The sequence below is a fragment of the Pleurodeles waltl genome, chromosome 10, assembly GCF_031143425.1.
Source record: "Pleurodeles waltl isolate 20211129_DDA chromosome 10, aPleWal1.hap1.20221129, whole genome shotgun sequence".
Lineage (NCBI taxonomy): Eukaryota > Metazoa > Chordata > Amphibia > Caudata > Salamandridae > Pleurodeles > Pleurodeles waltl.
The window spans coordinates 340,976,257-340,998,989 of NC_090449.1; positions in this window are offsets into that span (position 1 = coordinate 340,976,257).

Here is a 22,733-nt window from a genome sequence, read left to right on the forward strand (position 1 = left end):
AACCAGAGTCACCACCCTGAGGTTGAACCATTGCCTGGCATGCCAGGTATTCCTGGGGGGCACACTCACCCCCCACAAGGGACACACCGTCCCCAAGGGCCACACAAGAGTCTGGTTGGCACAGGTCTCCTGACCTCTGCCCATCCGGCTGAGTCTGGATCTCCCCCAAACCAGAAACGGTTTCACCTGGGTCATTCCTGGGGGGCTCTGCTTTCAGAGCTGACCCCTGACTCTCCAGGACCTCCACTGGGATACGCAACCCCCTCTCAACCCTCTGTCTGGACTTCTGCACCCCCTCACTAGGAGTGGTACTGCCAGACACCAGAACTGTTGGGATGCTGGCTACAGTCACCCCCCCCCCCAAGTTCTTTTGACACTGCGGGGCTTCCCTCAACAGGTGGCCCTACAGTACAGGCTAGGCTTCCCTCCTGGCGTTCCCTCATGGAACCCTTTGGGGACCTGGGACCTACCTGGGACACTAAAATCCTCTCCCACCTCACTTGGTTGGGAAACACCTAGACCACTCCCTTCAGGAGCACCTCCAAATGCCTCTTCAGACTCTCTGGTATGCACCCAGAAGTCTGCCTCCATTGTAAGCTCCCTGGGGTCAGAGAACTCACACTCCACCTGGTGTTGGCGTAGCTCTGGAAAATAAGGACCAGACAAATGCTCTCCAGCAATTACATCAGAGGACCTTCACATGTATTAACCACAGTACCCTTCACCCAACCATCCAGGGACTCAGCTTTGAAGGAGTACTCTACATCACCCTCCTTAGACTGGTGAGACAGTATCTGACTGTCCCTGACACTCAACCCATACTCTTCTGGGATGTCTCCACACACTATATCCAGGACGTCCACCAGGGGGGAACCCTTTTCCCTGTCACTCTCTTCTAGAGCCAGTAAAGTGTCCCTCCCCCCAGTAGGAATATGACTCCCTGTGCCAGTTCCCCAATCCTTCTCAGGGACCCTGTGCATGACGGGAACTACCTCATACTCTGGAACCGCCTGGGGTGTGTCAACTCCCTTCTTTAAGTTGGGCACCACATCTCTGGGCTTGTGCCCTTCTTCAGCAGTACTGGATGCAAGATTTTTGCTGCCACCATCTGAACTGGACTCAGCGCTTCCGGCCTCCAGTTTCAGCTCTTCACAGCTCAGCTCTTGAGCTGCAGTCCTTTCTTCTTTCAGGGCTAAGGCTCTTGCTGCCTCAGCCCTTTCAAGAAAGTTATCTAGCTCCTCCAGATCCCGCTCTCGAGCTAGGGAATATTCATCTTTCACTGGTTCTCTTTCCTCATCTGAGTAGTCTTCCTCCTCATCTGAGCAGTCCTCCTCCTCATCTGAGGAGTACTTAGTCATTTGTTTTTTTGCTGCCTCTTCCTCTGCCCATCTTTCTTCCCCCCAGGTTATGTAGGTATCTAGCAGTTCCATCTTAGTAGATCTCCTTGATATAGGAAGGCCCCATTTTCTGCAAAGCCTCCTTCGGTCAGCCTTAGTGAGGTGTTCAGTAGGCACAAAGAATGACACACGGTAGATACCCATTTTCAATCTGATAAGGTATCACAGGCAAAAACCAAAATCCAAAGTCCAAAATATCAATAATATATCCAGGAGGACATCAGAGAACCAAAAGCAAAAAGATGAAAAATCAAGTTGACCTTCAACTGTGGGTAGGTAGTGAAATACTTAGCTACTGTATGTCACTGCACAAACACAAGTCCTATCCTCATCGCTGATCACCAATGTTAGAAATTGGGTTTTTGGTTGGCAGTCAGGTTACCCTCTGTCCAAGCAAGAATCCTCCCTCTAGTCAGGGTAAGTCACACACAATCCAAAATTAGCCTGTGCCCACCCTCTGGTAGCTTGGCACGAGCAGTCAGGCTTAACTTAGAAGGCAATGTGTAAAGCATTTGTGCAATAAATCATACAATACCATAATATAGCACCACAAAAATACACCACACAGTGTTTAGAAAAATATATAATATTTATCTGGGTATTTGCAGGTCAAAACGATCAAAGATGCAACATAAATTTGTAAAGATATCACTAAAAAGTGATATAAGATGTCTTAAGTCTTTAAAAAGCAAACAAAGTCTCTTTCAAGCACACCTGGTTTGGAGTGGAAAATCTCCGCAAAGGGGCCGCAGAAGAAGAGATACGTGGAAAATGGGTGTGTGCATCGATTTCTCCCCAGCACACACAGACTTGCGTCGTTATTGTTCACGCGGGGAAGTCGTACGTCGTATTCCGGCGCGCAGACAGTCTCTTTCTGTGGGTCGCGGGAGTACCAGATGTCCTGGGGTCTGTTCATGGATTCTCCTTCTTGTTTTCCGGCTGCGTGTCGTTCTGCGGGGCTGGGCGTCAAAGTTTCGCTCTCACGGCAGGCATTGCGTCGATTTCCCCTCTGGAAGTCGGGCGGCGTTGTCCTTGCGAGGCCGTGCGTCGAAGTTCCGGTCGCTCCGAAGGCGTCGCGTTGATCAGCATCGGTGTGCAGCGTTTTTCTCGCCGCGGAGCAAGCTGTGCGTCGAAATTTTCGATGCACGAAGAGTCCAAATGAAAAAGAGAAGTCTTTTTGGTCCTGAGACTTCAGGGAACAGGAGGCAAGCTCTATCCAAGCCCTTGGAGAGCACTTTTACAGCCAGACAAGAGTTCAGCAAGGCAGCAGGCCAACAGCAAGGCAGCAGTCCTTTGTAGAAAGCAGACAGGTGAGTCCTTTGAGCAGCCAGGCAGTTCTTCTTGGCAGGATGTAGTTTCTGGTTCAGGTTTCTTCTCCAGCAAGTGTCTCATGAGGTAGGGCAGAGGCCCTGTTTTATACTAAATTGTGCCTTTGAAGTGGGGGTGACTTCAAAGAGTGGCTAAGAAATGCACCAGGTCCCCTTTCAGTTTAATCCTGTCTGCCGGGGTCCCAGTAGGGGGTGTGGCAGTCTTTTGTGTGAGGGCAGGCCCTCCACCCGCCCAGCCCAGGAAGACCCATTCAAAATGCAGATGTATGCAAGTGAGGCTGAGTACCCTGTGTTTGGGGTGTGTCTGAGTGAATGCAGAAGGAGCTGTCAAATAAACCTAGCCAGACGTGGATTGAAAGGCACAGAAAGATTTAAGTGAAATGCTCATTTTCTAAAAGTGGCATTTCTAGAATAGTAATATTAAATCCGACTTCACCAGTCAGCAGGATTTTGTATTACCATTCTGGCCATACTAAATATGACCTTCCTGCTCCTTTCAGATCAGCAGCTGCCACTTCAACAATGTATGAGGGCAGCCCCAATGTTAGCCTATGAAGGGAGCAGGCCTCACTGTAGTGTAAAAACACATTTAGGAGTTTTACACTACCAGGACATATAACTACACAGGTACATGTCCTGCCTTTTACCCACACAGCACCCTGCTCTAGGGGTTACCTAGGGCACACATTAGGAGTGACTTATATGTAGAAAAAGGGGAGTTCTAGGCTTGGCAAGTACTTTTAAATGCCAAGTCGAAGTGGCAGTGAAACTGCACACACAGGCCTTGCAATGGCGGGCCTGAGACAAGGTTAAGGGGCTACTGAAGTGTGTGGCACAACCAGTGCTGCAGGCCCGCTAGTAGCATTTAATCTACAGGCCCTAGGCACATATAGTGCACTCTACTAGGGACTTATAAGTAAATTAAATAGCCAATCATGGATAAACCAATCAATAGTACAATTTACACAGAGAGCATATGCACTTTAGCACTGGTTAGCAGTGGTAAAGTGCCCAGAGGTCAAAAGCCAACAACAACAGGTCAGAAAAAATAGGAGGAAGGAGGCAAAAAGTTTGGGGATGACCCTGTCAAAAAGCCAGGTCCAGCACTTTCCTTCCCAGGGCGGGTAGGGGTATTTAGGGTGAACCTCTTTACTTCTAATGAGTCATGACGGAAGGGAGCACCCACTTCCTGCATATTTAATGACGGGCTAATGCAACTAGTAGAAAAAGTAGATGTTTTTGACTTTTATACATTTTTAAGGGGTGCCCTGTTTCTTTAAAAAAAACAAAAATTGCCAGGGTTAGGCTTAACTGAACTTTAGGACCCACCACCTCCGCACCTTACCAACGTCTTGCCAGTAGAGTTGGATCATAGGACACGGCCAGAACATATGGACGTCATTCGCTTTTTCCTCTGCACATTTCGGACACTTCTCTTCTCAGCTGCCCAGGATCACCAACTTCTTTGAGGTCCAATAGGCCCTGTGTACTTTAAAGAGATGATTCCTCCTTAAAGGTACCAACTTGAACACCTTCCAAAGCATAGCCATCGATACTTGCCATAAAGTTATAATGTCCCACGTCAGCAGGTCCCTTCTCCAGATCTCTGTTGGCAAGCTGGAAACATCCTACGTGGCATCCATTAGCTTCCAGTACCACTTTGACACCTCCTTACATTGGAACAACTTTCTTGCAGTTTCTCTTCCCAAATGCTGGACTCTTTCCCACCTTTGACTAAGGCTCTCGCCCAACTTGCAAGCTGAAAATACACAAACCTAAACAGGGTACCCACTGTGCTTTCTACAAGGGAAGACCATGGAAGCAGAACGTTGTCTACTAAAATTTGTCCCCATTTATTAATACCTTCTTCCCTCTGGGATTGCTAATTTATCCTGAAGACACTCAGATTTGTGCAGAGCTGCTATAATAAGCTATTCTTAATGTTCGTCTAAAATAATACTAGAGCTTGCATGCTACCTCTAAGATTTTTAATCTAACCTTTTTAAAGTATTTTGGATCTCGAAACGCAAACAACAAATAGTCACCCTCCTTAGACAGAAGATTCATCAAGGCCTAGAAAGAGAGGTAAAAGTGGAGCTCTCAAGAAGCAAACCTCCTACATTCTTTAATTGGAAGACCACACAACATTTCTAAAGATCAGGGCTTGCTATTCATGTGCTGTTTTTTCCTCCACGCAATTCTCATTCCTTTTGAGCTACTCAGTTCCTCATGAAACTTCTTTAAAAAAGCCTGCTTAAATTCTACTGATATTGCATCAAAAAGAAAAGTAAACTTCAGGAGATTTTGAAAATATTTGACCTACCTAGAAAGGAAAGTAGATGTGCACCACACACTTTTTGTAATTTCCTTGTTGCTGCTTCTATCTTACTGAAGTTCACCAGGGCTATTTTGTCTAGGTCAGCTGTGACCTGAACACCTAAGTATCTTATCTCTTGTTTTACCAGAGGGCTACTGTAGCTAGAGTTCTAAATGCATGATTTCTTTTGATTAATACAATAGTTGGATACCTTCTCAAAACCTTCCAAAGTGTTCAAGATCATTCCAAATGAGCATTCCATATACCACATATAGATCATCAAGTCGTCAGCGTATAGCGCCACTTTTTTTTTTCTCCCACCCATTATACCCAAAAGGGATGATACTTTTGCTTGACCTAATTTTACTGGCCAAGGGCATGATGTAAAATGTAAATAGTAAGAGAGAAAGTGGGCAACCCTGATGAGTACCTTTTCCAATCTTAACCTGTTTAGACAGGTTGCCATTTATCATGATATTTGCCACAGTTTTTTTGTAGATAGACCCGATAGCCCTAGAAAAAACCTCCCCTAAGTTGTAGCTCATAATCATACTTTGTAAAAAAAAGCCCAGCTGACTCTATCAAATGCTTTGACTGCATCAAATGTGAGCAACGCCAGAGGGAGATTATCCTTAACTGCCAAGACTATAGCACCAAATAAATCATGCGTCATCTTGTATAATTGCCTCCCCTTTATGGAATCCTTTTTGATCTTCATGTATTAATAGCCGCATTATTCTTAACAACCGCTTTGCCAAGATATAGGTATAAATCTTCTAGTCTGTATTTGGGAGAAAATCAGTCTATATGATTTGCATCATTTAGGGTCTTTGTTAAGTTTTAAGACTAGTCTAATTATGGCCTCATCCCAAGAATTTGGTGAATCTAGTCCTTTTGGGAAAGCTAGCTTAATTACTTCTAAAAGCACTGGTGCCAACACTGTTTTCAGCATGATAAATAATTCATTTGGAAGACTATCAGGGCCCGCCACCTTTTCCCTTCTCAGTGTCTTTATTGCTTCTAGCACCTCATGTACGGTAATTTCTGTATCATCAGGAGGACGGGGGAACATGGCAGCGGGCTGAGAGTGGCAGACGGAGCACCATACCCCTGGATAATGATCGTTTTTTTAATACTCTACGGAAGGGATGCGAATGACGGAAAGTCAAGCTAGATAGTAAGACATTGTATTAAACTTGAATCACTCCTACTTTTGTCATTTAGTGGCCCGAGGTGGAGTTACAAGGTGGCGAGCTCCGACTTGCACGGGTCCAAGGTGGCTGGTGTGGTGGAACTGGGCTGTTGGCAGAGGTGACATCAAAGCTATGCTGGGACCGACATGCTTCGGCGTGTATCTGCTTTTGGGACCTCCCAAGCAGCACTGGCAGCACTGACGGCCTCGGCACAAACAGTGCTGCCTCTGGTTCAGATAGCACCTGCAGCAGGAGGGCAGCATCCCAAGCAACATATGACACCAGGAAGAGATTGCGCTCAAAGAAGCAGGAACCCAAACATGCCTCCCAGCCCGGACTACCTTAAACCAAGGATCTCAGGTAAACAGCAAGCGTTCATGAAGACTGGGCTGGGGGCAGAGACAAGGGAGAAGAGGGCTACTGAAACCCCCACTAGAAATTATTCTTTAAGGAACCAGCTAGCAAATACAAACGGGGTGACACAGGACATACTAACCCTTCACCAAACGTAAAAAAAGTTCCCACCTCACAGGGACAAGGAGGGGCTTAGGAGAGTACCCTACTCCCGCCCTATGCTCCAGATCTAAAAATATAGTGGCAGGTGAGAACATTAAGGCTTGGGTTGGAAAGAGTGTTAGAGCCTCAGAACTTGTAAAAATTACCCCATCCTTATGATCATTCTTTAAAGTTCAGTCCAGGAAGGAGGAGGATGGGGTTTGCGCAATGCAGGGTAACAGTGAGGTCAATCTCAATAGGAAAGACGATGGAAGTCATAATGAGACTTTTGAATCCATAAACTGATTTCATGTCTTAGCTCAAGATGCTACAGGCACCCAGTCCTTCCTCTGACCTCCTTAATACCCTTTGAGAGAGAAGGACAAGTAATCATGCAGGGGAAATAGGAGGAACATTTGAGATTTCACAGAAAAAGCAAGAAAAGATCAAGGAGACTTGTGAGGGTATGGAGGTAAAAATAAATGTGTTGCTGGATAGGATGGGAGTAATGGAAGCCTCTGTGGAGGAGCTGAATAGGGTGGTGGATCTAAACCACAAAGTAATATAGAGCTTAAAAAAGATGTGCATGAGAAAATTGTGACACTAGAAAATAATATGAGAAGAAATAACATCAGAGTCCTAAATGTCCCATAAGCGCTTGAGGGGGCTAATTTCAAAAACTTTGTGATAAGCTTAATAAAGGAATTTATCAAGTCTGTAGATCCTACAGTCCTGGAGGAAGACACCCAGAGAGTCCACCATGGCCCATTTTAAAAAAATGGAGCTAGGAAAAAACCCAAGGAGAATTTTAATTAACTTTAAATCTTACTCTATTAAAGAAAAAATATCTCTGAAGCTCTTAAACCTTACAGATTTTCCGAATAGGAATGGTCCTTTCATTTAAGGTCAGATATTTCCAGGGCCAACCAGGACAGGCAGTGGGAGCTAAGAAAATTCATCCAGGAGCTTAAATCTCTGGGAGCTGGAGCCCAGAGGTGATTCCCTACCAGAATCATGGAATAATAAAATGCACAATATTAGAAAGCCGGGCAAGGTTGGCATCTTAGTAGAGCAAATCAGGGCACAGAAGAATTCTAGTTGAAGGTTATCCACGGAAGAAGAGCTCACTTAGGTTAAATCACACAGATTTACCTAATGGGTATAGGGAGGAAGGGAAGTGGGCACAGAAAGTTTGTCATTTTTTTGCTAGTCACTTGGTGTGGGGAGCATATGGGGGGAAAAGAAAAATGTTTTGGTCCTTGTTTGTAATTCTAAAGTTCAGTGGTTTATCTGGGAGCTCGAAGCACTGAATCGGCACTCATAGCAATCTGGGATGATCTTAAAAACACAGTCGACCGCAATGGAGTTGCTTCACTACTTCTCTTGGACATCTTGGCTGCCTTTGATACGGTTGACCATGACACCCTAATTCAAAGACTCCACGAAGTCGGCATACAGGGGATTGCTCTCGACTGGATTACTTCCTATCTTCAAAAAAGATCTAATATCATCTACTCACCCCCCTTCTCGTCCGAACCCTACCTCACAAAAGCAGGAGTCCCCCAAGGATCAATCATCTTACCTTTGCTTTTCAACATCTACATGATATCTTTACCAGAACTGATCAATGATTTCCATCTCACATGCTACAACTATGCAGATGACACACAAATACTACTTAAATTAGAATGCCCCAAAAACATTGAAAACTCACAAATCTTCAGTTGCCTCAGAGCCGTTGATCAGTGGATGACCTGGAGCCATCTCAAACTAAATACCTCCAAAACAGAAATACTCATATGTGGTGACTGGAAAAGTTATGACCCTCTGTGCGTTTGGCCTGACAATCTCGGACCACCTCCTCAATTATACAAGGAAGTTAAAAACCTTGGAATCACCATGGATTCCAAGTTAACTATGAATGCCCAAGCAGACAAATTAGCACGAACAAGCTTCATCACCTTGAAGACTTTAAGACGCATCTTCCCCCACCTCGGATTTCCACAAAAGGTGCAAGCTACTATCTAGCTTGTACTATCCAAACTGGAGTATGCCAATGGCCTCTACCATGGATCATCTCTATCTATTATGAAAAAACTACAACGTATCCAGAACTCCGCAGCCAGGCTACTATTACATGTAAAGCCGCAAGCCCACATCTCCCCTGCCTTGAGAGCACTACACTGGTTACCCGTTGCCAGAAGATGCGCTTTCAAGCTGCTTTGTATCACCCACAAAGCTATACATGGAACAGGACTGCTTTTTATCAGAAACAAAATAACCAAATACATCCAACAAAGAAACCCCCGCTCAAGATTGGCACCCCGCCTTAGAACACCACCATACAAGAAAAAGACTTTAGGTGGTACATCCTAATCCGTTCAAGCAGCCAAACTTTGGAATTCATTACCCCTAACTTAAGAGCCACAGATAACTTTCTTGTCTTCAGAAAACTACTCAAGAGTTGGCTCTTTCCTTCATAACCACCATATTCAAACAACTATGGACTGCATATGCCTATGTTGATAAATATTTTTTCTGATTATGTGTCTATTTCTAGTTATGTATAGTTCTTTAGAAAATATGTATTGCTACTATGTCATAACAATAAAATACACACACATTCTTTAAACCTGTTTGACTAAGTATATTTATCCATGGTTCTAATTATGTTTTGTATGTACATATATGTGTGCATATGTGTGTGTTTCATGTGTGTTTGTATGTGTGTATGTATATATATATATATATATATATATATATATATATATATATATATATTTATATATATATATGTCTGTATGTGTATATGGTGTTTCTGTGCTTGGCATGTTTGTGGGTCATTGCATGGCTCCTGGGTGGGTTGTTATACTAGATATCTATGAATCCCTGCTCTCATCTTATCACACTTATCTACCCATCATCATATGTCATGTCTCTATCAAACTATCCTCCATTCCCACTCTGACTCATCCCAAATCCGTTCTACTACTTTCATCTCCTAAATAACTCTGCCTAAGCTCTTCCCTCTGCTTCCACAGCTAACTCACCAACCCTCACTCTACTACCAGGACCTCCCACATAACCCTACTAAATTCTCCCTCATTTATCTCACCCTACTACTATGATCTCCCTAACCTTCCACAGACTCTTCCCTCCTCCATTTCCCTTTACTCATCCCAAGCCTTTGGGTTGAGTAAATAAGGGATATAATCCCAATTAACACTTCTGGATTTCTTTCCTCCCCCACCCCTCCATTACTCCAGTCAATTTAACTAACAAACTCTCATATCCGCAGCTCAAATTAACTCATAATAATACTAACACTGTACTCATATTTCCCGATACTAATCCATCACTAATTCTTGTTGGGTTCCGGAGTAGTGTGCTAGTCGCCGAAAAGCGCTTCGACGCTTCATCAGGGGTAGTAACCGCTATATAAATACTATTACAATACAATACAGTATTGATACAACCTATGGCCCCACCACTAGATTAAATATGTTTTAGATTGTACCGGCCTCCTTACAGGTTTTAGCGTGTGTGAGAGAACAGGGCTGATTGCAGAGGCCCCCTAAATTTTTGCCCCCATTTTCCACGTTTTGCTGGTGTTTTCCGGACTCTGCTGGTGCCCTTGGTAGTGCTAACCAGTCCCATGGCCTGTGCTCTGTGTAAAATCAGTATGGAAATTAGGCTAATTATGATTGGCTAAGTCAACCTACCTATAAGTCCCTAGTATATGGTAGGGCATGTAGGTTTAGGGACCTCAGCATAGGTAGTGCCCCCATAGGTGCACTGCTGAGGTGCCCAGTGTCATTTTAAAGGCAGGCCTGCCTTGCTGGCTGCTTTTAAATTAAAGTTACATGCAAATTCGACTTTGGAATTAAAAGTAGTTCTAAAGCCTTAAACTACCTTATTTTTACATATAAGTCACCCCTAAGGTATGCCCTATGTGCCCCTAGGGCTGGGTGCCATGTAACTATAAGCAGGGACCTTATAAAAATAGTTTTATGAGCCCTGGTGAGGTAAAACAGTCAAATACGTTTTTCCCTCATTGGAGTGAATGGCCTCCATAGGCTAGAATGGGGAGATTTTATTTTAATTTAAAAAATCCCCTTAAGTAACAGATACCAGAAGCGTGGTATCAAATTAATTGTTATAATAAATTCCACAACTTCCAGTTGTGGGATTTAATATAACATGTTCAGGTAAAGAGTTTTAAACTTTACCTGAAAAGTTGCCAGCGTCAGCCCTGCAGTGTTTTTGCTGCTGTGCTCTGATTGGCCAGCCTCTGGCAGCCTGGCCATGCTGCCTTGATGAAGTGTGAAGTGGCCTGGCTCCACACAAAGAGATGTGCCTGGGGGAGGAGGAGATCTCCCCTCAACAGATGGTGAAGCAAGAAGGGGGAGGGCTGCCAAACTGGTCTTCAAAGGCAGAGAAGGACATTTGGAGCAATCCAGCAACACCCTCACATCCTGCAAACCTAGACAATTAGGTGCCCCCTTGATTAGATTAGGAGAGGGCAGGAGAGGGGTGTGTTTAGGATTTTTAGCCACACAAGTGGGTGGGCTCAGCCAGATGTAACCTGCAAAAATCACTTTCAAGCATGATGGTTTTTGAGGAATGTTGCTCCCTGGGATTGATTTTTGCCACACTTCCCAGGAAGTGGTCATCACAAGGGGAAGGACCTTGTACCTGACTGGAGAACCAGGACCCCCCTGTGTTTCACCCAGGAGCAGGGATAAAACTGGCAGACCTGCACCCACCCCTCAGATTTCTATCAGATCTCAACAAGGAAGAACTACAGGAGAAGAAGGAATGCCCTGCTGGACCCCTGCACCTGGACACTGCACTCTGGAGGACTGCACCAGCTGCACACTTGGGCTTCACCACTAGAAGGACTTTACCTGTCTTCTTCTGCTTCAAGAAGGGACTCCCTGTTTGCTACAGGTACAAAGGAGCTGCCCAGAGTCGCCTGCATCAAGTCCTGCAAGCAGAGCCCAGCTGACCAGCGTCCAGTGGTCATTTGACGATTCTGACCAGGTGTATTCTGGGAATTGCAGTCCCAACTCCCAAGGAGCAACTCAGAGCTTCTGGAAGCTTGGATCAAGTTGTGGACACTTCAAGGACACAAAAAGGACCTCTGGAAGAAGATCCAGAAGTTTGGAGACGTTTGGAGCAACTCCATATGTTGGAGAGGTGCATTGTGGGAGTTGTAGTCCCAGACCCCAAGAGGCACACCAGAGCCTCTGAACCCTTGGCTGGTGCTGTGGACCACTTTCCTGAATCAAACACTTCTGAAAGTAAGTGTGACAGTGTTACCTCATGGGTGGCCTGAACTCTGGACTTTGCTCCCTTCCAGTGTGACCTTTTTAACCCTTTGAGCTCTAGTTGCTTCTATGCTCAAGAAAGCATTAATTCTTTAAAAAATTAATATCTCCGGTTCCCCTTATCTGATCTTATTCGTTTTGGTGTCATTTTAAAGATAAAAATAGAATCTATTTTTATAAATTGATTCCGGATTTTTAAACTGTTTCCTGTGTTTTATTTAATTACTGTTTTGTGATATTTGAATGCTTTACGCTTTGTCTCCTAAGTTAAGCCTTGTCGCTTGTTGCAAAGCTACCAAGGGTTGAGCTAGGTTTAATTTACTGAGACCTAACTGGACCTAAGTGGAGGTTAGTGGCCTATTGCTAAGTGTAGGTACTTACCTAGCCTTGCCACTAACCCATTTTCCAAAAGTTTAGAACGTTAATGGGCTGAGAGGCAAAAGGAGAAGTTGAAGAATATTTGAATATTTGAGACTGGTGGATAGCAAAGTGATATTTCTCTAGGAGACTCACCTATGAAAGGCAGAGAGGGAAGACTCTGTAAATAAACAAAGGTGGGTTAACTAGTATGTATGCACTAGCCAGTCATATTGTGTTAAGGAGATGGTAATTCTATTAAAATAAACTATCAGTGCAACATTAGGTCAGCTGATAGCAGACCCTAAACAGAGCGGGTTGAAAATAAAGGCGAGAATTCAGAGACTTTGGTTGTCATTGGTGGGCTATTATGATCCAAACATAGATGACTCAGGCCTGTTACAAGCCCTTTAAAACCAACTACTGGAGATAAAATATTCAATAATTTTAGGGGGAGATTTTAATGTATTAATTGATCCAGTTCTGCACAAATCTACCAGTAGAGCCTCAGTTAATTCACCCAAAATGAGAGACTTAGTCAGACGGATGATGGTAGACTTCGGATTTGTTGACATCTGGAGGTCAAAGATGGGCACTGATCAAAGGTTTACTTTAAAAACAAAATTGGAAATCAATCTAGAATTGACTTTTTTTAACAGACACAAAATTAAGTAGGAACTTAATTAAGGTGGAACACATCTCTGAACATCTTTCTGATTACTCTGCTGTAAGACTATATCTCAGTTAAGATAAACTCCTGATTGTCTGAAGCAAGAGGCAAGGGAATTTTTCAGGATAAACTGTGGTACCACCCTATGCATATCATATGGGATAGTTATAAGGCCTTCATAAGAAGTAGATTAATTAGTATAGCTGTGCACGCTAGTAAGATAGAGAAGGAAAAGATTAGGAACTTTAAATCTACTATTCAGTATCTCCAAAAGGGAAGCCAATCTGCCCACTAATGTTAAAAACCTGGAAGAGATAGAAGAGCAGATTAAGGGGGTGAGGTCGGACCTTGCGAACCATTTAGAAACTAAATTGAATAAAAAATGGGAAACTAGTAAGTTTTCCCATTATGGAGAGGGATGCGGCAAGTTATTAGCCTGGAAGACAAAGGTGAAGCAAACCAAAAACATAATTAGGGTTGTTTTGAATGAAGACACAGGTAATACTTGCACTGTGGAGAAGGAGATAGTGCAGGCCTTTACCTCCTTTTTCCAGACATTATATACGGAGGACTCTGAGTCACCAAATGGGCTGGTCATGAATTACCTTGATGAAGCTGTTTTCCCCTTTCTGCAAGATGATCTGAGGCAAGATTATTATCTTGAAACGCATTTGGGTTCATGTTTCGAATTTGATTAGAATTCAATCTGGGGCCATTCGTATTTTGCTGTGGCATTGGGGTTGTGGTACCTACATCACTAGAGCTTGTAGTACACTGAAATTCTGCACATTCTGTCTCTGCACATTTTGCATCTGTATTGGGTTGTTTTTCTGCAGCTGCACAAATCCTGAATTTTGGAGCTGATAGGGTGGGTTAAGATGACAGTCCCACTTGCAATGCCACAACTTGTTGCAATAATGACAAGGGGTTGCCTTCTTCAGCCTACCCACATTCATTCCTGTACTAGGGTCAATTGGGACTCCTCAACCTGTACCCTGCATTGATCTAGTACCCTGTAGATACACACTTCGCATAGCACCAAACATTTCCTGCAAATGGTTGTACATGACTACTCCTCTGAGCAGCTTCCATCTGGGCAACCATTAACTTCTCCTCCAGCCTTATCTGTTTCATCTCAGTTTCATCACTGCAGTACTTCACATAGCTCAGAATCACATCAACTGATTTATTTTGCCAACAAATAAAATGCTATTGAATCATCATACTAATTGCAGGTCTCAATCCTGTCACAAGTCTCAACACTAAATGTCCCACATTCTTGGGCTCAAGGGCCTCTATTCCACTATACTGGTTGAACGCCTGCAACAATCTCTCATAATAGGCATGAATCAACTCTTTGGGTTCTTGAGTCATCAATTTTGATCCAATCAATATCTTTTGGTCATCACCTGCTAACACTTCTTCATCACCAACGGAGAAGAGCCTTTAGTCACTAGGTTTCTTGGAGGTTCTGACTCAGGCCAGTCAACAGCTATTTTGCATTCCACCCACAAGTCACTCAGAACTACAACGTCGAAGAGGGTGTTCATATCGACCCACAACACATGTGAAATCTTCACAAATCTCTCAACTTGCTTGTACTACTCCATTGGCTTTTCCCTGAACTTTAGAAAGTCATTAGTAAATGATGCAAGATCACCTCTGCTCCAAGGCACAAGAGCATAACCTCTACTCGACACTTCTCTCAGTAGGAAATTTGATGCACTCGCCTCTCCCAGCACAGAAGGAGGTAGCTCCCCTGTCTGTTCCTTTGATTCTTTCTTTCTCACCTATCGACTTTCCCACTTATCTACCTCATTCTGAGTATTCTGTATCAGCTCTTTAATTTGGATTTCCCTCCCTGAAGTTCTCATACAGGCTAAGTCTTCCTCATTAAAGCATACATGGTAACTCCTTTGCAATGCTTTGGTCTTATTCAAGTCTCTCTCGTATCTTTGAGCTAACTCAGATAGTTTGCCATAAACTTGTCCTGCATGTCTGGTAACATCCGTACAAATGAACAGAAGGTCATTTTCTTGGTAAGAGTCTATACGAGTCATTTCAAGATTCCCAGTAATCATCTCATCCAGCTCTAACTTCAGTTTAGCCAGATTCACCAGGTTCTCTCTCAAAGGTGACTGAATCGTTCCCTGACTTAACTCAGAACTCCTGCTATCAGTCGAAGAAGTATTAGTATTAAAAGCCACTCAGAACTCCCGCTATCAGTCGAAGAAGTATTAGTATAAAAGCCTTAAACCATTCATCTATTTCCTTACCACTGAGACTCCGTGACACCACCGGAACCCTAGGCATATTCCCACCTCTATTGGCACCACTACTGGAATTTACAGGTGGCTCCCATATGGGTGTACCAGAAGTTGCCCTTCTCTGATTTGTATCTATGGAAAGCACCCAGAAAAATTCAAAGCCGATTCAGCGCTTGGCGCACATGGAGAACTTTTGTGTATCTGGACTAGAGGAAGAAATCCTCTCATATCGGGCAGGCTGCAGCATTACCTAAAGCACCTGCTGCACTTGGAACAGCCAAATTATAAATTGTATTTCCTGAAAAATCATGTTTATACTTAGGGACCACAGGACTTATATTAACTGGGACAGTAAGAGCATCAGCAGTGTTTGGGGCAATAGAGGTAGCAGGGATACAAATTCCTGAACCTATTCCCATCAGTTTATAAGGTATATTTACCAGAATAACCTCCACTGGACCAGGATTAATATTTATTGGGGCAGTAGCTAATCCAGTCTTCCCACCTCCAAGTGTACGATCTTCTCCCTCCACTTGGGTCTCATTATACAGAGGTGGACGTTCTGGCAATAATATACCCAAAAAGCTATCGCCGGAAACACTATCACTGATCTCACTCATACCTTCTGCCTCTTTTTGCTTTCCATTCTTTGCTTTCTTTACATTTTTATTTTCCTTCTCTCTCTTGAATGCTTCACTTGTTAAGGCTGGGCACAATCTTACTCTCTCTGTCATGTCAGTTCTCCATTTCTTTTGTTCAGCATCCCATCTAGCAACTTCATAAGTATGCACTGCTTTTCAAGCTCTTCCCTGATACTTCTCCTGCTCCCTAGTGTAGACAGCCAGCACGTTCCAAAGCATTCAGCACTTCATACTGTGTAAGTCTAGGAGATGGTTTAATCTTGTATAATACCCTCCTCAAGTTTTCAACAATTCTCAGATTAAATGTGCCAAAATGTGGAAATCTCAATGCACCTTTTTTCTGTGCTCTTTTGCCATTGATCAAGCCAAATACATGTATGAAGCCCTACATTAATTGCCATATAATGACCTGGGGTATCTTCAGGAGGTGCCCCTTCTCCCTCTCTACTAGGTACAAGCATATCTACTATAAACACATCTTGTACTACTTTGAAACAATTAATTTTTCAACCAAATATCAATAATCACAAATATAATTTTGTTCCAGACCAGGAAATAACTCTCTGTTCACAGTTCTCGTTCAACCACATTAGCCAATCTCATTGCGACCCCTTCTGATGTATACAACCAACACCAGTGAAGGACTAAATCAACCGACCAATACCAGTGTGGCACACTGTGACGTCAACCTTCCTCCTTGCAGCGCTTTACCCTCCTTTACAATCTGCACACAGGAACTCTTCTCAACATCAAACATGTATAACGAAATACAATACAAATACATTTTGTCTGTTCCACTTAAGAATTGATGGTATTCAAGCACATAAGAATCAAAGTAATCAAGCAGGTTGAATAAAACTTCGAACTGTGCGGTACCATTCAGACTGGTACAGATTTACCCTGCATATTAGGATCCACTATACCAACCACACCTTACATTCAAGCAAAGATATGTCCCTATCTCAATTGTGCCATCAACAACATCTTATGGTAAGCACCACCAAACCGAGTAGAAAATTACAATATAGTGTCTCCTACACTTTTTAATACTATCCCAGGATCTGAGGTCACGTTGGACCTGATAACAGCTTCAACTTGTTTTACTAAGACACCACAGTCAAACAACATTCAAAACATCTCCACAAAATACCATCCAAACTGCACAAATCACCACAAGCTAAGCATGAACCACTTCAAATTATGACCTTATTGATACTCACTCCTCCACTGTTGACATGACTCTCTCCCAAATTTCCAGAAATCTGCCAATCCTCCAAATTCTGGACATGGGCACTAGGACTGGGCTCTAGTGACTAACCAATCTAGAATAAAGGGTTCTTGCTCTCCTTATTTCAGGATCCGAACTAACATCACTCTGCTACACTCTGATGATGCTTGGGGCCCATATATTTGCTTCTCTTCTCCCAGCAGACCTTTTTAGGAGGGGTAAAGGGAAATTAAAGTCAACACTTCTAATCAATTAACAGTGCAACCTACTTGGTCATACATTAAATCCAGGAAGCAAAAGGTAAAGTTCAAAGGTTTATTACAAAGGTTTATTAAGAGCCAAACTTATATAAATGAATCTCAAGAACATGGTGTATAAGTACAGAATCACTAAAGGTGAAATAAGGCATCGAATGAAGTTCAAACTTATGAGCATAAGGCTTGCAAGAATTCAGGGGTGGTTGGTGTTCATGAGCTAAAGGGGTGTTCCTGGGACAGCCAAGAAAAGGGAACTAAACACAGAACAACTGAAAATAAATCACTGCTCTGAGACAGTGTGCTGAATCTCCTGGGTAAACTCTAGTGAACTTTTCAGATGTCCTATTGCACAAGTGACAGCCAGGCGAGGTCTTCTTTGACCTGCAGGCACAAGCTACAGAAGTGACATCCTAGGAGAGGGAATGCTGAATTAGAAAGCAAGTAATCCCGTTGGTTTTGAGGCACATAAACAGTGGCCCTGGGAGAAGTTACAAAACTCCATCCGCTTCAATGGCTGGGGGTGGGGCACGCCGATTAGACAAGGAGGGAGTCGGTGTAAACAATTTGTTGGTAATCACAGAGTGGCAGGCTGTAGGAAGGGTGCTCTCCTGGAAGTAACACATGTTTAGTACTGCATTTGGTTTCACTTTGAAAAAAAAAACCTTTATGGAGCGGAGCATGACAGAGTGCTCCTTATCCCAACTCAGGCCCATGAGAAGAAAGGAACCAGCTGGGCTAACAATTGCACTAGTGGACTAAAATGTAAGTGTGCAGTTACGCTTCTGCCTGCATCAGGGGTATCATCAACCCTTCCTCCCTTCAGCAGCTACAGTGGGGTGGGGTTCTTGATGGGCCCCTTCTGTCTGCAGCTCAAGACAGGGCTATAATTAACTTGGGATGGTAAGTGAGTGAAAGGAAGGATGGGTGGATGGATGGATAGATGCATGGATGAATGAATGGAATGAAAGGATAGACGTAAGAATGAAAGAGTGAAAGGCAGGGAGGGTGTTTCAGTGCAAGGAAGAATGGATGGATGAATGGATGGATGGTTGAATGGATGATGAGAGAAAGGATGGATGGATGGATGGTACAATGAGTGAAAGGATGGATGGATGAGTTGAAGGGTAAATGGATGGATGAGTGGCTGGAAGGAGTGAAAGTATGGATGGATGAGCAAACAGATGGATGAATGAAAGGATGGATGAGCAAAACAATGAATGGATGAGTGAAAGGCAGGATAGATGGATGTCTGGATGACAGGATTGATGGATGGATGAGAGTGTGAAAGGCTGGATGGCTGAATGAATGGGTAAATGGAGGGATGGATGAATGGACAGATGAAAGGGGGATGGATAAGTGAAAGGATGGATGATTGAGTGGATGGATTGGCTTGATGGATAGGTATCCCTGGACCAGTGGTGGCTCTCCTTTATGGGTTTCACAGCTACACTACACCTTCCTTGTTTTGTGGTCCATATTTATTGCATCAAGACTGAATAATTATTCATTCTTGATATAATAAAAATAAAATGCAGACCCCCTTCGAGTCCAGCAACAAACTGAGGCAGCTAGTGACATTGTTTGATTGCTGACACAAATGCATGAAAGTGCCTGCGCTAGCCATCAGAGAACTGTTCAGAGCTAGTGAAATCCCAACACTATGAGCATGTCTGTGTGACTATGTGTGTGAGTTAAAGTGAGAGAGAGTCACTGAAGAAATGAGACAGAGTGGTTGAGAATGTGTGACAGTAAGGAACAGTATTGTGTGAGAATAAAGGTGAGTAAGTGAGGGAGAATGACAGTGAGAGTAACTGATTGTTACTCTGTGGGTGATTGAGTCACAGTAAGACTGAGTAATTCAGAATGAGTGAGAATGAGTGGGAATGGGTGAGACAGAGTGGGCCAGCGTAGAAAGAATGAAGGAGACTGTGAATTAGTGAGACCAAGTGAGACTGAGTGAATCAGAGTGAGACAGTAAACATAGTGCAAGAAAGTTTGAGAGAACTCTTCAAGAAAAAGCTCTTTGGAATTTTAACCAAGGAGTATGCACCACCACTTTTAAAGGTCACCAGCCACCACTGCAAGAATTTCAGGTTAAGAAATACAAAAGATGAGAAATAGGATCTGATGATCTGATGATCGGTATACAAGTTGCAATCCTCTTCAGGTATCTAGGTATTTAGGTCACTCACACCTGGCAGCGCACGAAAAACACAATGTAGAACGAGTGGTGACTGACCTTGAATGCTCAGTTTCGTTCTGGAATAAACTACCTCTTTCAGTAATGGGGAGGGTGGCTGTGGCTAAGATGGTGTGCCTGCCATGGTGTCTTTACCTGGTCCAGAACTCTCTGTTTCCGCTATCCGCTCAGCTCTTCCATCACCTAGATAGCTTGCTGATTTCATTGGTGTGTGCTGGGCGACGTAGTAGGGTGGCATTATCCATGCTGCAGAGGGATACAGAAGAGGGAGGATTGGCGATTCCTAATATTAGACATTATTATTACGCGGCGCACTTACAACATGCCGCTAAGTGGATGACTGAATCGGACAATTGGGAGAAGAGATTGTTTGCAGGAATGCTGGGTGGGAAGGTGTTGGTGCATCTATTGATGTTGGGCGGTCGGTTTCACACTCTTAAGGCGTTTTAACCATATTGCCATTTTCTGACAACTTCTTCTTCATCGGTCCTCTCCAGGATCCTGCTCCCCTTCCAGATTGCTGTGTGTGTGGCACATGCAAGTGAGGCTACATGCCTGAGGGAGTCCCTCTGCTGTAATAATAACCCTGGCCTGGTCTAGCCCTAATGTCTCCACCAAAGCACTAACAGAAATTACATGCACTGTTCTGAGGGTTCTTGTGGTAATGCACTATGCCACTGGTGAAGATATACTGCACACTGATAATGGTGCACTGTGCAGCACATAGTGGTGCATGGAGTGACACATTTCTGGCATGAAGTTCACGAAATACTAATAAGACTTTCCTAATTATTATATGTACTCCACTTCTACCTCTCATTATTATTTTTTTGTTTGTTTGTTTGGTTTGAATTCTAGAGGAGGACAAAGTGAGCCAGATGTTTTTGTTCACCTTGTCGTTACTAGCAGATGGTTAAAAAAAAAGTCACTTATCCTAACGTTTCTCAAACTGTTTGCCAGGGTTTTTATAATGTTTAGAAACATAATTAAAGGTTTTCTGTTGCTTTCACTCCAAGAACGATTGGGTGGATTTGAGTAAGGGTGATGCCCTTGATAATGTACTCAAGGACATCAATTTTTAGTTGAACAAGGATATGATGTGCAACCTGACTTTAACATACTTAGAGGCAATCACATACATAGCACAGTGACGAAATAGTGCAATATGAAAATAATTAATGCACTGATAAAGTAGAGAGGTAAGGCATTCTTCTCAGATGTGTCTGTTATATTGACCTATCATCCTGAATTTTTGTCCTGAAATTTGACCCTTTGTCCTGATTTTTAACAGCCCTGTCTAGAATTTGCCTCCATTCCAGGTGGTCACCCTGGATGTATGATCAGCAAGAATGTCTCCAGAACTCTGGGTCTCGGAGAGCTATGAAGCCTAAGTAGGCCAAGAAAATACATGGGGGAAGCTGTCAAAAATCAACAAATGGTTCCAGGAAATCAGCTGCTTAGACACTGACAAGTCCAAGATGCAGAAGTTGCATACCATTAGTAAAGTTGGATCAAAAAGATACAGCCTGCATCCAGGCCCTGAGCCAATTTTATCGCTTTTTGTTTTTTAACTTATTTCTGATTGGAGCTTGCATTCATTCTTTGGTTATAGAGGTAGGTATGTTGGTTTCCCTACTATTCAGTTGTGGATGGGTTTTGGATGTGTTAACATCAACATTTGCCCCCCTGACTTTACATCTACCAAAACAACATGCTTATCACATGGTTTTATAGGTTCATGGTGGAAGCTACTTCAGAGATTTCATCCCAGTTCCAAAAATATTCTCTATCATCCATTGGAAATGATTTGTTTTAAGGCATTTGCAACAGAGAAATTGGGAGCATTTAAAGAAACGTTTTGGAATTAGTTATCTATGTGGGATTTTAAATGTAAATACAAACAGGGCTGGTAGGTAACACAAATTTGATAAAATACTAATAATTTTTTGAATGTCAATTATCCCTCTATTTAAAAAACAGCTATGTAATGTTTACAGCTCTTAAAAATGTTTCCATTGATTCCTTGAACACATGCTGTTTTACATTTTTATTTCAAAGGCAAACAATTACATATTTCCACGATTTTGCCATTTTTAGGGTCCAGCCTGCGTAAGCATGTGCTAGTGCATGTTCACACTTGCAAGACACTTTTGTATACATTAAAGGGCTTGCAGCCAGCCCATTGCCTGCCATTTGTTTGATTCTGTGTCAATCTTCTTTGCAGCCTCGTAATTGGCCACTGAAGGCCAAACAACACTTCAGTTACTTTCAGTGGAGAAGGGAACAAGCACAGATTGATTCAATTTAAACAGTGTTGTCCGCTGCTCCCCGCCTGATTTAAGTACTATTTCTTCTCCCCACTCATTCCAGCTGTCCCTGCCTGCTGCTCCCACTACAGCACTTTTTTCCTGTTTTGTAGATCGAGTGTAAGCATTCAACATTGTGTATACTTTTAGTATACTTCTTATGACTTAAAGCAATTTAATTTGTTGGTTGCAGTGTCCTTTAAAAATTCTTGCTCGCTAGTGGTCAGTTCTGCCTTTATCGCCCTTTTTTTTCTGCTTCAGAGCAGTGACCAACTACTGTATTATTCCACTTTGGTTTCTTTTGTCTGGTGCTGTGACAGACTACTTTTGTAATTTCTTTATTGCTGTCTTTTCACTGTGGGTGCTTTATGCTGGTAGCTGCCTGTGTTTTATTGCAGCATTTTGTTCCTCCCACCTCCTTCCATGTCACTGACATTTGTTTTGGCTTTATTCCAGTGCTGTCCTCATTTACCTTTGGCTCATAAAATAAGCTTCTTTTATGAAAGAAACACCCGGTGCCTAAACATTTAGCTCACTGCTCCAAAAGGCCACAATATGCCCTTTATGGCAGAATGTAACTAAACTTACAAGCAATAATGTGAAACTTGAGGAGAGTCACTTCTGGGGTCTCTTTCTTCAGGCCCCCCTCCCTGCCAGCCCTCAGAGACATCAGCACACAGGGCATTGCTTATATTCTTTATTTGGGCCATAAATCTTCTCAGGCTGCTCTGCTATTGTTAACTTCAT